This window comes from Bombina bombina, chromosome 3, assembly GCF_027579735.1.
Source record: "Bombina bombina isolate aBomBom1 chromosome 3, aBomBom1.pri, whole genome shotgun sequence".
Taxonomy (NCBI): domain Eukaryota; kingdom Metazoa; phylum Chordata; class Amphibia; order Anura; family Bombinatoridae; genus Bombina; species Bombina bombina.
The window spans coordinates 1,138,615,898-1,138,633,958 of record NC_069501.1 but is presented as its reverse complement, the minus strand read 5'-3'; the positions used below and the strand labels follow the sequence as shown (position 1 = coordinate 1,138,633,958).

The 18,061-nt window shown below is 46.1% G+C and overlaps 1 protein-coding gene across 1 annotated transcript in view; it reads left to right on the top strand.

Moving 5' to 3' along the window:
- The first annotated feature begins 17,426 nt into the window (after positions 1-17,426).
- The window catches only part of SKA3 (spindle and kinetochore associated complex subunit 3), a 668,958-nt gene continuing 668,323 nt past the window's right edge, over positions 17,427-18,061 (top strand). The window contains exon 1 of the mRNA XM_053708518.1: positions 17,427-17,493. The gene's annotated coding sequence lies outside the window, so the exon portion shown is untranslated. The remainder of the gene's footprint in view (positions 17,494-18,061) is intronic.

The following is an 18,061-nucleotide window of genomic DNA, read 5'->3' as shown; positions in this document are numbered from 1 at the left end:
GGCGCCTCTACTATTTACTGATAGTGTGCTATGTCAGGCAGGAAATAATAGTACCACTTGAACACAGACTATAAAACTTGCTACATATGCTTCTTATATTGAGATATAATTAATCAAATCAAACTAATACTCACTCAATATACAGAACCCCAAATCTTTCTTTCATGATTCAGATAGAGCATGCAATTTTGAACAACTTTCTAATTTACTCCTATTATAATATTTTATTCGTTCTCTTGGTATCTTTATTTAAAAAGCAGGAATGTGATGCATAGGAGCCGGTGCATTTTTGTTTCAGAACCCTGGATAGAGCTTGCTGATTGGTGATTACCATCAGGAATGTAAGCATAGGAGCCGGCCCATACCAGCAGGAATGTAAGCATAGGAGCCGGCCCATACCAGCAGGAATGTAAGCATAGGAGCCGGCCCATACCAGCAGGAATGTAAGCATAGGAGCCGGCCCATACCAGCAGGAATGCAAGCATAGGAGCCGGCCCATACCAGCAGGAATGCAAGCATAGGAGCCGGCCCATACCAGCAGGAATGCAAGCATAGGAGCCGGCCCATACCAGCAGGAATGCAAGCATAGGAGCCAGCCTATACCAGCAGGAATGCAAGCATAGGAGCCGGCCCATACCAGCAGGAATGTAAGCATAGGAGCCGGCCCATACCAGCAGGAATGTAAGCATAGGAGCCGGCCCATACCAGCAGGAATGTAAGCATAGGAGCCGGCCCATACCAGCAGGAATGTAAGCATAGGAGCCGGCCCATACCAGCAGGAATGTAAGCATAGGAGTCGACCCATACCAGCAGAAATGTAAGACTAGGAGCCGGCCCATACCAGCAGGAATGGAAGCATAGGAGCCCACCCATACCAGCAGAAATGTAAGCATAGGAGCCCGCCCATACCAGCAGCAATGTAAGCATAGGAGCCGGCCCATACCAGCAGGAATGTAAGCATAGGAGCCGGCCCATACCAGCAGGAATGGAAGCAAAGGAGCCCACCCATACCAGCAGAAATGTAAGCATAGGAGCCTGCCCATACCAGCAGGAATGTAAGCATAGGAGCCGGCCCATACCAGCAGGAATGCAAGCATAGGAGCCGGCCCATACCAGCAGGAATGTAAGCATAGGAGCCGGCCCATACCAGCAACAATGTAAGCATAGGAGCCGGCCCATACCAGCAGGATTGCAAGCAAAGGAGCCGGCCCATACCAGCAGGAATGTAAGCATAGGAGCCCGCCCATATCAGCAGCAATGTAAGCATAGGAGCCCACCCATACCAGCAGGAATGCAAGCAAAGGAGCCGGCCCATACCAGCAGGAATGTAAGCATAGGAGCCCGCCCATACCAGCAGCAATGTAAGCATAGGAGCCGGCCCATACCAGCAGAAATGTAAGACTAGGAGCCGGCCCATACCAGCAGGAATGGAAGCATAGGAGCCCACCCATACCAGCAGAAATGTAAGCATAGGAGCCCGCCCATACCAGCAGCAATGTAAGCATAGGAGCCGGCCCACACCAGCAGGAATGTAAGCATAGGAGCCGGCCCATACCAGCAGGAATGGAAGCAAAGGAGCCCACCCATACCAGCAGAAATGTAAGCATAGGAGCCCACCCATACCAGCAGGAATGTAAGCATAGGAGCCGGCCCATACCAGCAGGAATGCAAGCATAGGAGCCGGCCCATACCAGCAGGAATGCAAGCATAGGAGCCGGACCATACCAGCAGGAATGTAAGCATAGGAGCCCGCCCATACCAGCAGGAATGTAAGCATAGGAGCCCGCCCATACCAGCAGGAATGTAAGCATAGGAGTCGACCCATACCAGCAGGAATGTAAGCATAGGAGCCCACCCATACCAGCAGAAATGTAAGCATAGGAGCCCGCACATACCAGCAGGAATGTAAGCATAGGAGCCCACCCATACCAGCAGGAATGTAAGCATAGGAGCCTACCCATACCAGCAGGAATGTAAGCATAGGAGCCCACCCATACCAGCAGAAATGTAAGTATAGGAGCCCGCCCATACCAGCAGGAATGTAAGCATAAGAGCCCATCCATACCAGCAGAAATGTAAGCATAGGAGCCGGCCCATACCAGCAGGAATGTAAGCATAGGAGTCGCCCATACCAGCAGGAATGTAAGACTAGGAGCCGGCCCATACCAGCAGGAATGGAAGCATAGGAGCCCACCCATACCAGCAGAAATGTAAGCATAGGAGCCCGCCCATACCAGCAGCAATGTAAGCATAGGAGCCGGCCCATACCAGCAGGAATGTAAGCATAGGAGCCGGCCCATACCAGCAGGAATAGAAGCATAGGAGCCCACCCATACCAGCAGAAATGTAAGCATAGGAGCCTGCCCATACCAGCAGGAATGTAAGCATAAGAGCCGGCCCATACCAGCAGGAATGTAAGCATAGGAGCCGGCCCATACCAGCAGGAATGCAAGCATAGGAGCCGGCCCATACCAGCAGGAATGTAAGCATAGGAGCCGGCCCATACCAGCAACAATGTAAGCATAGGAGCCGGCCCATACCAGCAGGATTGCAAGCAAAGGAGCCGGCCCATACCAGCAGGAATGTAAGCATAGGAGCCCGCCCATATCAGCAGCAATGTAAGCATAGGAGCCCACCCATACCAGCAGGAATGCAAGCAAAGGAGCCGGCCCATACCAGCAGGAATGTAAGCATAGGAGCCCGCCCATACCAGCAGCAATGTAAGCATAGGAGCCGGCCCATACCAGCAGGAATGTAAGCATAGGAGCTGGCCCATACCTGCAGGAATGTAAGCATAGGAGCTGGCCCATACCAGCAGGAATGTAAGCATAGGAGCCCATCCATACCAGCAGGAATGCAAGCATAGGAGCCGGCCTATACCAGTAGCAATGTAAGCATAGGAGCCGGCCCATACCAGCAGGAATGCAAGCAAAGGAGCCGGCCCATACCAGCAGGAATGTAAGCATAGGAGCCCACCCATACCAGCAGCAATGTAAGCATAGGAGCCCGCCCATACCAGCAGGAATGTAAGCAAAGGAGCAGGCCCATACCAGCAGGAATGTAAGCATAGGAGCCCGCCCATACCAGCAGCAATGTAAGCATAGGAGCCGGCCCATACCAGCAGGAATGTAAGCATATGAGTCTGCCCATACCTGCAGGAATGTAAGCATAGGAGCTGGCCCATACCAGCAGGAATGTAAGCATAGGAGCTGGCCCATACCAGCAGGAATGTAAGCATAGGAGCTGGCCTACCAGCAGGAATGTAAGCATAGGAGCCCGTCCATACCAGCAGGAATGTAAGCATAGGAGCCGGCCCATACAAGCAGGAATGTAAGCATATGTGCCGGCCCATACCAGCAGGAATGTAAGCATAGGAGCCCGTCTATACCAGCAGGAATATAAGCATAGGAGCCCACCCATACCAGCAGAAATGTAAGCATAGGAGCCCGCCCATACCAGCAGGAATGTAAGCATAGGAGCCGGCCCAAACCAGCAGGAATGTAAGCATAGGAGCCGGCCCATACCAGCAGGAATGTAAGCATAGGAGCCCGTCCATACCAGCAGGAATGCAAGCATAGGAGCCCGTCCATACCAGCAGGAATGCAAGCATAGGAGCTGGCCCATACCAGCAGGATTGCAAGCAAAGGAGCCGGCCCATACCAGCAGGAATGTAAGCATAGGAGCCCGTCCATACCAGCAGCAATGTAAGCATAGGAGCCGGCCCATACCAGCAGGAATGTAAGCATAGGAGCCCGTGTATACCAGCAGGAATATAAGCATAGGAGCCCGCCCATACCAGCAGGAATATAAGCATAGGAGCCCGCCCATACCAGCAGGAATGTAAGCATAGGAGCCTGTCCATACCAGCAGGAATGTAAGCATAGGAGTCGACCCATACCAGCAGAAATGTAAGCATAGGAGCCGGCCCATACCAGCAGGAATGTAAGCATAGGAGCCGGCCCATACCAGCAGGAATGTAAGCATAGGAGCCCACCCATACCAGCAGAAATGTAAGCATAGGAGCCCGCCCATACCAGCAGGAATGTAAGCATAGGAGCCCGCCCATACCAGCAGCAATGTAAGCATAGGAGCCGGCCCATACCAGCAGGAATGTAAGCATAGGAGCTGGCCCATACTTGCAGGAATGTAAGCATATGAGCTGGCCCATACCAGCAGGAATGTAAGCATAGGAGCCCGTCCATACCAGCAGGATTGCAAGCAAAGGAGCCGGCCCATACCAGCAGGAATGCAAGCATAGGAGCCCGCCCATACCAGCAGCAATGTAAGCATAGGAGCCCACCCATACCAGCAGGAATGCAAGCAAAGGAGCCGGCCCATACCAGCAGGAATGTAAGCATAGGAGCCCGCCCATACCAGCAGCAATGTAAGCATAGGAGCCGGCCCATACCTGCAGGAATGTAAGCATAGGAGCCGGCCCATACCAGCAGGAATGTAAGCATAGGAGCCCGTCTATACCAGCAGGAATATAAGCATAGGAGCCCACCCATACCAGCAGAAATGTAAGCATAGGAGCCCGCCCATACCAGCAGGAATGTAAGCATAGGAGCCGGCCCAAACCAGCAGGAATGTAAGCATAGGAGCCGGCCCATACCAGCAGGAATGTAAGCATAGGAGCCCGTCCATACCAGCAGGAATGCAAGCATAGGAGCCCGTCCATACCAGCAGGAATGCAAGCATAGGAGACCGTCCATACCAGCAGGAATGCAAGCATAGGAGACCGTCCATACCAGCAGGAATGTAAGCTTAGGAGCTGGCCCATACCAGCAGCAATGTAAGCATAGGAGCTGGCCCATACCAGCAGGATTGCAAGCAAAGGAGCCGGCCCATACCAGCAGGAATGTAAGCATAGGAGCCCGTCCATACCAGCAGCAATGTAAGCATAGGAGCCCGCCCATACCAGCAGGAATGCAAGCAAAGGAGCCGGCTCATACCAGCAGGAATGTAAGCATAGGATCCCGCCCATACCAGCAGCAATGTAAGCTTAGGAGCCGGCCCATACCAGCAGGAATGTAAGCATAGGAGTCCGCCCATACCTGCAGGAATGTAAGCATAGGAGCTGGCCCATACCAGCAGGAATGTAAGCATAGGAGCTGGCCTACCAGAAGGAATGTAAGCATAGGAGCCCGTCCATACCAGCAGGAATGTAAGCATAGGAGCCGGCCCATACAAGCAGGAATGTAAGCATATGTGCCGGCCCATACCAGCAGGAATGTAAGCATAGGAGCCCGTCTATACCAGCAGGAATATAAGCATAGGAGCCCGCCCATACCAGCAGGAATGTAAGCATAGGAGCCCGTCCATACCAGCAGGAATGTAAGCATAGGAGTCGACCCATACCAGCAGAAATGTAAGCATAGGAGCCGGCCCATACCAGCAGGAATGTAAGCATAGGAGCCCACCCATACCAGCAGAAATGTAAGCATAGGAGCCCGCCCATACCAGCAGGAATGTAAGCATAGGAGCCCACCCATACCAGCAGAAATATAAGCATAGGAGCCCGCCCATACCAGCAGGAATGTAAGCATAGGAGCCCGCCCATACCAGCAGGAATGTAAGCATAGGAGCCCGCCCATACCAGCAGGAATTTAAGCATAGGAGCCCGCCCATACCAGCAGGAATTTAAGCATAGGAGCAAGCCCATACCAGCAGGAATGTAAGCATAGGAGCCCGCCCATACCAGCAGGAATGTAAGCATAGAAGCCCGTCCATACCAGCAGGAATGTAAGCATAGGAGTCGACCCATACCAGCAGGAATGTAAGCATAGGAGCCGGCCCATACCAGCAGGAATGTAAGCATAGGAGCCGGCCCATACCAGCAGGAATGTAAGCATAGGAGCCCACCCATACCAGCAGAAATGTAAGCATAGGAGCCCGCCCATACCAGCAGGAATGTAAGCATAGGAGCCCGCCCATACCAGCAGCAATGTAAGCATAGGAGCCGGCCCATACCAGCAGGAATGTAAGCATAGGAGCTGGCCCATACTTGCAGGAATGTAAGCATATGAGCTGGCCCATACCAGCAGGAATGTAAGCATAGGAGCCCGTCCATACCAGCAGGATTGCAAGCAAAGGAGCCGGCCCATACCAGCAGGAATGCAAGCATAGGAGCCCGCCCATACCAGCAGCAATGTAAGCATAGGAGCCCACCCATACCAGCAGGAATGCAAGCAAAGGAGCCGGCCCATACCAGCAGGAATGTAAGCATAGGAGCCCGCCCATACCAGCAGCAATGTAAGCATAGGAGCCGGCCCATACCTGCAGGAATGTAAGCATAGGAGCCGGCCCATACCAGCAGGAATGTAAGCATAGGAGCCCGTCTATACCAGCAGGAATATAAGCATAGGAGCCCACCCATACCAGCAGAAATGTAAGCATAGGAGCCCGCCCATACCAGCAGGAATGTAAGCATAGGAGCCGGCCCAAACCAGCAGGAATGTAAGCATAGGAGCCGGCCCATACCAGCAGGAATGTAAGCATAGGAGCCCGTCCATACCAGCAGGAATGCAAGCATAGGAGCCCGTCCATACCAGCAGGAATGCAAGCATAGGAGACCGTCCATACCAGCAGGAATGTAAGCTTAGGAGCTGGCCCATACCAGCAGCAATGTAAGCATAGGAGCTGGCCCATACCAGCAGGATTGCAAGCAAAGGAGCCGGCCCATACCAGCAGGAATGTAAGCATAGGAGCCCGTCCATACCAGCAGCAATGTAAGCATAGGAGCCCGCCCATACCAGCAGGAATGCAAGCAAAGGAGCCGGCTCATACCAGCAGGAATGTAAGCATAGGATCCCGCCCATACCAGCAGCAATGTAAGCTTAGGAGCCGGCCCATACCAGCAGGAATGTAAGCATAGGAGTCCGCCCATACCTGCAGGAATGTAAGCATAGGAGCTGGCCCATACCAGCAGGAATGTAAGCATAGGAGCTGGCCTACCAGAAGGAATGTAAGCATAGGAGCCCGTCCATACCAGCAGGAATGTAAGCATAGGAGCCGGCCCATACAAGCAGGAATGTAAGCATATGTGCCGGCCCATACCAGCAGGAATGTAAGCATAGGAGCCCGTCTATACCAGCAGGAATATAAGCATAGGAGCCCGCCCATACCAGCAGGAATGTAAGCATAGGAGCCCGTCCATACCAGCAGGAATGTAAGCATAGGAGTCGACCCATACCAGCAGAAATGTAAGCATAGGAGCCGGCCCATACCAGCAGGAATGTAAGCATAGGAGCCCACCCATACCAGCAGAAATGTAAGCATAGGAGCCCGCCCATACCAGCAGGAATGTAAGCATAGGAGCCCACCCATACCAGCAGAAATATAAGCATAGGAGCCCGCCCATACCAGCAGGAATGTAAGCATAGGAGCCCGCCCATACCAGCAGGAATGTAAGCATAGGAGCCCGCCCATACCAGCAGGAATTTAAGCATAGGAGCCCGCCCATACCAGCAGGAATTTAAGCATAGGAGCAAGCCCATACCAGCAGGAATGTAAGCATAGGAGCCCGCCCATACCAGCAGGAATGTAAGCATAGAAGCCCGTCCATACCAGCAGGAATGTAAGCATAGGAGTCGACCCATACCAGCAGGAATGTAAGCATAGAAGCCCGCCCATACCAGCAGGAATGTAAGCATAGGAGCCTGCCCATACCAGCAGGAATGTAAGGATAGGAGCCGGTCCATACCAGCAGGAATGTAAGCATAGGAGTCGACCCATACCAGCAGAAATGTAAGCATAGGAGCCGGCCCATACCAGCAGGAGTGTAAGCATAGGAGCCGGCCCATACCAGCAGGAATGTAAGCATAGGAGCCGGCCCATACCAGCAGGAATATAAGCATAGGAGCCGGCCCATACCAGCAGGAGTGTAAGCATAGGAGCCGGCTCATACCAGCAGGTATGTAAGCATAGGAGCCGGCCCATACCAGCAGGAATGTAAGCATAGGAGCCGGCCCATACCAGCAGGAATGTAAGCATAGGAGCCCGCCCATACTAGCAGGAATGTAAGCATAGGAGCCCGCCCATACTAGCAGGAATGTAACCATAGGAGCCGGCCCATGCCAGCAGGAATGTAAGCATAGCAGCCGGCCCATACTAGCAGGAATGTAAGCATAGGAGCCGGCCCATACCAGCAGGATTGTAAGCATAGGAGCCGGCCCATACCAGCAGGAATGTAAGCATAGGAGCCGGACCATACCAGCAGGAATGTAAGCATAAGAGCCGGCCCATACCAGCAGGAATGTAAGCATAGGAGCCGGCTCATACTAGCAGGAATGTAAGCATAGGAGCCGGCCCATACCAGCAGGAATGTAAGCATAGGAGCCGGTGCATTTTTTTTTCAGCACTCTGGATAGTGTTTGCTATTTGGTGTCTAACAGCAGGAATGTAAAGCATAGGAGCCGGCCCATACAAGCAGGAATGTAAGCATAGGTGCCGGCCCATTGTTGTTTCAGCACCCTGATTGGTGGCTACCAGCAGGAATGTAAGCAGAGGAATGTAAGCATAGAAGCCGGCCCATACCAGCAGGAATGTAAGCATAAGAGCCGGCCCATACCAGCAGGAATGTAAGCATAGGAGCCGGCTCATACTAGCAGGAATGTAAGCATAGGAGCCAGCCCATACCAGCAGGAATGTAAGCATAGGAGCCGGTGCATTTTTGTTTCAGCACTCTGGATAGTGTTTGCTATTTGGTGGCTAACAGCAGGAATGTAAAGCATAGGAGCCGTCCCATACAAGCAGGAATGTAAGCATAGGAGCCGGCCCATTTTTGATTCAGCACCCTGATTGGTGGCTACCAGCAGGAATGTAAGCAGAGGAATGTAAGCATAGAAGCCGGCCCATACCAGCAGGAATGTAAGTATAGGAGCCGGACCATTTGTTTTTCAGCACCCTGGATAGAGCTTGCTGATAGGTGGCTACATTTAACCACCAATCAGCAAGCGCTACCCAGGTGCTAAACCAAAGATGGGCCGACTCAAAAGCTTAAATTCCTGCTTTTTCAAATAGAGATACCAAGACAACGAAGACAAATTTATAATAGGAGTATTTTAGAAATTTGCCTGCTCTATCTAAATCATTAAAGAAAAAAATGTGGGTTCAGTGTCCCTTTAAACCCAAGTTTTCCTTAACACAGTGTATCAAGAACAAAGTGCTGTTTGAAGAGAACAGTCAAATATGGAGCAGCGCATTTTAAAAACTTTTTTTTTTCTTTATTTCTCTGCAGCTAATTTGCAGTGCAATTTTTAACTGCTGCACTATGTAATAAAACTTTATAAACGGCTTTAGTCTACTGTTAATCAACACTTTGCAATTGAACTGGTGCTTTAGTGTAACTACCTAATTTTTAATTTAATTTTATTTCAAAGTCTGATCCCGCCTATTACGGTCAGTCCAGCACCGAAATACCAGGCAATTCCTCTCTGAACAAGGAACACAGCAACCCCAAACAATCGTTTCGGCCTTTATCGTCTGGTGTTGCTGTGTTCCTTGTTCAGAAAGGAATTGCCTGGTATTTCGGCACTGGACTGGCCATAATAGGTGGGATCAGACTGATATACTACAGGAAAGTTCTACTCTGAGAAAAGCATTACTGGGCTAAAAAGCTGCACCCAGGTGGTTAATCGCCATAGAACAGGCTTACAATGGTATTGAGCCAGTTGTTCGTTCCTGTGAGTGCACTTCTCTCTGTATGTATTTAGTCTCCCTATGGGAAAAAGGGGCAACTAGACATGGACGTCTTGCTCAGTGTGCTTAGAGGAATACTGCTACACCTCACTGACGAGGCCCAATGAAGGCCGAAACGATCATCTGGGGTTGCTGTGTTCCTTGTTCAGAGAGGAATTGCCTGGTATTTCGGCGCTGGACGGACTGTAATAGGCGGGATCAGACTGATATACTACAGGAAAGTTATACTCTGTGAAAAGCATTACTAGGCTAAAAAGCTGCACCCAGGTGGTAAATCGCCATAGAACAGGCTAAAAATTGTATTGAGCCAGTTGTTCGTTCCTGTGAGTGCACTTCTCTCTGTATATATATATATATATATATATATATATATATATATAGTATATATACCTATATATCATTTACCAAAATGTATATATATGACCTCTGTTGAAGCGCATGTGCGCATGCGCGAAACGCGTCAGGTGCATTCTAGGTTACGCACCTTATCATGAGCAACATTGCTGAATAAAACTTTTTTGCACAAGTTTTCTGAGTCCGGAGTTCCAGTTCTTCTTCCTCCTTTGGATGTTGTGGTGTCATATATATATATATATATATATATATATATATATATATATATATATATATATATATATATATATATATATATATATATATATATATATATATATATATATGTATGAATTTATGAATAAATAGAACATATTCTAAGATGCAAAGAACATTGGAATGTGAAATATTCATATTTTTATGTCGGGTTAGCGCACTTGAGAATATGCGATCAGGTATGCACACAAGTATGGTTTTAACTTTTTTTCCACTTTTTTTGTTTAATCTACTTCTATGGCTGAATACTATAATGCGTGCGCAATACGAACAAGTGAAAAAGTTATATTTTCATCTTGTAATACGAGCGCTTAATTCTAGTGGAGTTGGTGTGCTAGCGGAAGCGTTAAATACCGCTCCACTTGAAATCTGCCCCTGATTGTCCAGTATTTTTGTGTAGAACAGCTGGTACCCTAAACCATGCTAACTAGCCCCTTTCTGTAAATGACCCTAACTGTAATTTCTCCCTCATTCTTTAGCTATAATGACCCAAACCACATTACCATTGTTTACCAGCTACTTAATTCACCTTACTTTCTAATTAAGAGGTGGAAATGTCACCTCACAGCAAAATAGCGTTCTGCCGTGGGCTGCCTGAGGAGCTCAGTGCGGCGAACGCTTCAAAAACAAATAAAGGAACTTTCAGCATGAAGTATTTTCTACTTCATGACTGAAAGTCCCCTTTATTTGTTCCACTGATGAATCCTAGCTTTTCACAAATGCTAGGATTTAAGGTGTCAGCAAACCTAAAAAATAATGTTATATAATTCTGCACATAGTGCAGAATTATATAACATTATATTAGCCAAACTTTGTAAAACATAATATACCCATTTAATTAAAAAAAAAACCCGGCTGTTTTACAGACCCGCTCTCTGTGCTCTTCTGATCGGGTCTGTTTGTTTCACACAGCGCATCGGGCCAGCTGTATAGTCATAGCCCGGCCGACCGCGCCATTATACACAGTGCAGCTCGCTCCTACTCTGTCTGACAGCAGGAGCGAGCTGCACTGTGTATAATGGCGCGGTCGGGCCGGGCTGTGACTATACAGCTGGCCCGATGTGCTGTGTGAAACAAACAGACCCGCTCAGAAGAGCACAGAGAGCTGGTCTGTAAAACAGCCGTTTTTAAAAAAAATTAAAAGGGTATATTATGTTTTACAAACTTTGGCTAATATAATGTTATATAATTCTGCACTATGTGCAGAATTATATAACATTATTTTTGAGGTTTACTGTCCCTTTAACATGCCTTTAACTCATTCCCCAATATCCCCTTTCAGAAATGTGATGCACAGCTGCAATTTGTGACCATATATGACCCTTTGCCAAGAAAATATATCTAAAAATTCCCTTTCAGAACTGTTATACCAAATGGACCCTGTACCCATTGCTATAACATGTCTGAAATCCCATTCAGAACTGTGATTTACAGCTACAATTAGTAGCCTTCTAATTACCAAAACCAAAATATTTTAAAATTATTAGAATTCTGAACACAGGGGATCCTAGAGAAGTATTTGTCTAATGACTGCACAGGTTATGTGTAAATAATTTATTTCAGTGAGAAAACAAACTTTTTTTTTTTATATGTTCACATTTGGTACACATCTGACTGCAAACTGGTGACATGAAATATACCAAAATAGGCCTAGATCAATACATTGGAATGTCTTATTTATAAATATACAGTATCTCAAAAAAGTGAGTACACCTCTCACATTTTTGTAAATATTTTATTATATCTTTTCATGTGACAACACTGAAGAAATTACACTTTGCTAAATGTAAAGTAGTAAGTGTACAGCCTGTATAACAGTGTAAATTTGCTGTCCCTCAAAATAACTCAACACACAGTCACTGTCTAAACCATTGGCAACAAAAGTGAGTACACCCCTAAGTGGAAATGTCCAAATTGAGCCCAAAGTGTCAATATTTTGTGTGGCCACCATTATTTTCCAGCACTGCCTTAACCCTCTTGGGCATGAAGTTCACCAGAGATTCACAGGTTGGAATTGGAGTCCTCTCTCACTCCTCCATGACGATATCACGGAGCTGGTGAATGTTAGAGACCTTGCGCTCCCCCACCTTACGATTGAGGATGCCCCACAGATGCTCAATAGGGTTTAGGTCTGGAGACATGGTTGGCCAGTCCATCACCTTTACACTCAGCTTCTTTAGCAAGGCAGTGGTCGTCTTGGAGCTGTGTTTGGGGTTGTCATGTTGGAATACAGCCCTGCAGCGCAGTCTCCGAAGGGAGGGAATCATGCTTTGCTTCAGTATTTCACAGTACATGTTGGCATTCATGGTTCCCTCAATGAACTGTAGCTCCCCAGTGCCGGCAGCACTCATGCAGGCCCAGACCATTACACTACCACCGCCATGCTTGACTGTAGGCAAGACACACTTGTCTTTGTACTCCTCACCTGGTTGCCGCCACACATGCTTGACACCATCTGAACCAAATAAGTTTATCTTGGTCTCATCGGACCACAGAACATGGTTCTAGTAATCCATGTCCTTAGTCTGCTTGTCTTCAGCAAACTGTTTGTGGGCTTTCTGGGGCATCATCTTTAGAAGAGGCTTCCTTCTGGGACGACAACCATGCAGACCAATTTGATGCAGGGTACGGCGTATGTTCTGAACAGGCTGACCCCACACCCCTTCAACCTCTGCAGCAATGCTGGCAGCACTCATACGTATAAATTTCCCAAAGACAACCTCTGGATCAGTGATGTGCAGTCACTAGAGGCAGGTGAGGCAGTGATTCACCTCTCATATGGGCAAAAATATATATTTTTTTATTGGCTTTAAAAAAAATAAATCGCGATTCCCCCACAGCATTTTTTTTCACAGCTACATGTTGTGCAATGGAGAGGCATCTACTGGATGAAAGTGGTTAAGATCATTGCATGGCCCATTAACTGCTTATTTGAGGCAGTCCTATTTGGGCTGACCCAATCCAGTGAGAGGCATTAGTAAGTGGAACTTAGGGTTGGGGCTGGATGTTAAATGATATAAAACAAAACAAAAACGGAAATTTATTTTGTTGCTGTCCTGTGAAGCTGACAGCTTTGCTAAAGTGAAAAAGGGAGTTCTGTTCTTCCCCTCTAAGTGCAGTGGAATGTTCCACTGTCACTTCCTTACAGAGCAGGAAAGGGAGAGAGGCAGAGAGAGCAGTGTTTCAGCCACATTTTATTAAAGTAAGTGCTGCAGCCGTAGATTTTACTGAAAGGGATTCTGTTAGTGAAAATAATAATTTAATGAATGTGGTTTAGTGTTTTTTGTTTTTTTACTCTTTTACAGCAGCATGATCGTTTTTGTATTTTGTTTACTCAAACTTTACACCCAGCAGCTTGAACACTAATAATATATAGTCTCACTTTATGAACTCTCTGTAGCTCTGCTGTTTTCTACTTAAAAATGCAGTGGTCCCTCTTCCCCCACCCACCTTGTGTGTGTGTGTGTGTCTCTCTCCCTCTCTATCTATCCATCTCTCTCCTTATGTGTCGTTCTCTCCCATGGTCTCTTTCTCTCTCTGTCTCTCTTCCCTTATGTGTCTCTCTAACCCTCTGTGTGTGATTGTGTCTCTCTTTCTCTAACCCTCTGTGTATGATTGTGTCTCTCTCTCTCTCTAACCCTCTGTGTGTGATTGTGTGTCTCTCTCTCTCTCTAACCCTCTGTGTATGATTGTGTCTCTATTTCTCTCTCTCTAACCCTCTGTGTGTGATTGTGTCTCTCTCTTTCTCTCTCTCTAACCCTCTGTGGGTGATTGTGTCTCTCTCTCTTTCTCTCTCTCTAACCCTCTGTGTGTGATTGTGTCTCTCTCTTTCTCTCTCTCTAACCCTCTGTGTGTGATTGTGTCTCTCTCTCTTTCTCTCTCTCTAACCCTCTGTGTGTGATTGTGTCTCTCTCTCTTTCTCTCTCTAACCCTCTGTGTGTGATTGTGTCTCTCTCTCTCTAACCCTCTGTATGTGATTGTGTCTCTCTTTCTCTCTCTCTCTAACCCTCTGTGTGTGATTATGTGTCTCTTTCTCTCTCTAACCCTCTGTGTGTGATTGTGTCTCTATTTCTCTCTTTCTCTAACCCTCTGTGTGTGATTGTGTCTCTCTCTTTCTCTCTCTCTAACCCTGTGTGTGATTGTGTCTCTCTCTCTTTCTCTCTCTCTAACCCTCTGTGTGTGATTGTGTCTCTCTCTCTTTCTCTCTCTCTCTAACCATCTGTGTGTGATTGTGTTTCTCTCTCTCTAACCCTCTGTATGTGATTGTGTCTCTCTTTCTCTCTCTAACCCTCTGTGTGATTGTGTGTCTCTCTCTTTCTCTCTCTAACCCTCTGTGTGTGATTGTGTCTCTCTCTTTCTCTTTTTCTCTAACCCTCTGTGTGTGATTGTGTCTCTCTCTTTCTCTCTCTCTCTCTAACCCTCTGTGTGTGATTGTCTCTCTCTCTCTTTCTCTCTCTAACCCTCTGTGTGTGATTGTGTCTCTCTCTCTCTAACCCTCTGTGTGTGATTGTGTGTCTCTCTCTTTCTCTCTAACCCTCTGTGTGTGATTGTGTCTCTCTCTTTCTCTAACCCTCTGTGTGTGATTGTGTCTCTCTCTTTCTCTAACCCTCTGTGTGTGATTGTGTCTCTCTCTTTCTCTCTCTCTAACCCTCTGTGTGTGATTGTGTGTCTCTCTCTTTCTCTCTCTAACCCTCTGTGTGTGATTGTGTCATTGTGTCTCTCTCTCTCTCTCTCTAACCCTCTGTGTATGATTGTGTCTCTCTCTCTTTCTCTGTGTGTGATTGTGTCTCTCTCTCTTTATCTCTCTCTAACCCTCTCTGTGTGATTGTGTCTCTCTCTTTCTCTCTAACCCTCTCTGTGTGATTGTGTCTCTCTCTTTCTCTCTCTCTCTCTCTAACCCTCTGTGTATGATTGTATGTATCTCTCTTTCTCTCTCTAACCCTCTGTGTGTGATTGTGTGTCTCTCTCTTTCTCTCTCTAACCCTCTGTGTGTGATTGTGTCTCTCTCTTTCTCTCTCTAACCCTCTGTGTGTGATTGTGTCTCTCTCTTTCTCTAACCCTCTGTGTGTGATTGTATCTCTCTCTTTCTCTAACCCTCTGTGTGTGATTGTGTCTCTCTTTCTCTCTAACCCTCTGTGTCTCTCCCCCCCGTCTCTCTCTCCCTCCCCCCCCCCCCGAGTGCTTTTCTGTGTTTCTGTCTACCTTTTATTTATTTATTTAATTAATGGATTGGTAGTGCAATCTGATGGTGTGGCTTTATTTAAAGGGGTGGGGTCAAGCCAGCCGCCACTGGATCAAGACATTTTTATATTTACTGAATAATGAAAGACTCTATAAGCATAATTTGCAGCATTAAAGTAAAAAGTATGTTTTAAACATATGTTAATCGGCATGGATTTCTAGATCTCATATTTAGAGCAAGCATTGTGTTATCTGGCAAGAATTTCTGTTACAATCCTTTTAGACTAAAATCAGATGTTTACTAAGTTCACCAGTTTTCCAAGACACCATTTAAAGGGACATGAAACCCATATGTTTTCTTTCATGATTTAGAAAGAGCATGCCATTTTAAATAACTTTCCAATTTACATCTAATATCTAATTGTCTTCATTCTTTTGATATCCTTTGTTGAAAATCATATCTAAATATGCTCAGTAGCTGCTGATTGGTGGCTGCACATAGATACCTCATGTGATTGGCTCACCCATGTGCATTGCTATTTCTTCAACAAAAGATATCTAAAGAATGAAGGCGTATCCTAGCCACTGCCTCACCAGCCTCTGATGTCACCGCACGTCACCTCTTTGGTCGATCATGGTGAGGCATGTTCTGAGTGGAACCTGCCCTGTTAAACTGCTGTATGGTCTTGCTGTATGGTCTGCAGCTCAGTTTCAGGGTCTTGGCAAACTTCTTATAGCCTAGGCCATCTTTATTTAGAACAACAATTCTTTTTTTCAGACCCTCAGAGAGTTCTTTGCCATGAGGTGCCCTGTTGAACATCCAGTGACCAGTATGAGAGAGTGTGAGAGCGATAACACCAAATTTAACACACCTGCTCCCCATTTACACCTGAGACCTTGTAACACTAACGAGTCACATGACACCGGGGAGGGAAAATGGCTAATTGGGCCCAATTTGGACATTTCCACTTAGGGGTGTACTCACTTTTGTTGCCAACAGTTTAGACATTATTGGCTGTGTGTTGAGTTATTTTGAGGGGACAGCAAATTTACACTGTTATACAGGTTGTACACTCACTACTTTATATTATAGCAAAGTGTAATTTCTTCAGTGTTGTCACATGAAAAGATATAATAAAATATTTACAGAAATGTGAGGGGTGTACTCACTTTTGTGAGATACTGTATATCTAGTTTTGAGGGGTCAATTTTGAGAATTTGAACCGTTATGTAATTCCAAATGGGCCCTGCACCACCCATAGGTTTCATAGGTAAATAAAAAAAATGCTTTATTTCTGTTTAAATTGAGTTTTAGTAAAAATGCTAAAACATCTTAAGTACTTTAAACAAGCTTTTCTCTAAAATTCCAGGCAGTAAAAGGGTTAAACTAACTTTACATTTAGATAAGAGACTGAATTTTGGATGTAAACAATTTGGAATGACTTATTTGATATAAAAAAAAAAATAGCAGTGTCCATCCTAAGGACCACACTTCAACTTTCCTTTGCTCTCTATATCACCACACCAGCTTCCTCATCACTTATGTTTTTTTTTTGTTTTTTTTTTAGTGAAAAGACTTGGTTTAAACTGTCTTATCCAACTTTTTACCAGCTTCAGGTAATCAGTGTAATATATGGTAGAGTAGAAAAAGCACAATATGTGCTAGCTTTTAAGGCAATGGTTAGTTTTAACAGTGTTTCTTTACAATGTTAATTTTTCTAACGTATTGGATAAAAACCTTATGTTATTGAACCAACTTTAAATCTTTTCATCTTTATTTAAAAAAACAAAAACAAAAAAAAAACTTACTACTTTTGTATTTCAAACCAGCAACCACAAGATGGCAGACCAATGCTAGTTTGCCAAATATGTTTTGATGCGCAGTCTCGAAAGTCTATGGTTTGGCTGTGTGTATGCAATAAAGTTTATTTTGTAGAACAAAAAAAAAATTCAACTGTTTGGCGGTACCGATAATAGATTCGAGTGGCAGAGCTTGCGTCACAGGTAACTTGTTCTAAATAAATATGTGACCGATACTAGTCTAGAATGAGTTAAACTATCGTTGGCTTGGTTCACACAATATAATTAACACCTTTGTTGTTAAGAGCTTCAACAATTTGCGTTGTCACATCTGGTAGAAGCCGCTCCGTCACTCCTAAATCCCCACTGACAGTTGTTTATGTTTTACAATTTACATGCAAATCATTAGCCAGATTAAAGCATTTACATTAGATTGACGCGTTTGAAGCATTATATACTGTACAATAGTCCATCTGATTTGAATGAATTCTTGGAATGTTTATGGGACAACGTTTGCAAGGCACATCACTACTTTTCAAAAAACATTTATACAATCGCATTAGTAAAATGCTCCTAGTAAATTTGTTAGTGCATTCAAACTTTGCACCTCTATGTTTTTGACGCCCACAAAGGGGTTAAACACATAGAAGTACTTTTCAGGACCCACAGAGTACTACTGATCCCGTTGACTTATTTTACTTTTAACAAATTTAATTCTTTCTCTTGGCATCCATTGTTAAACAGCATACATAGGTAGGCTAAGGTATTTGTC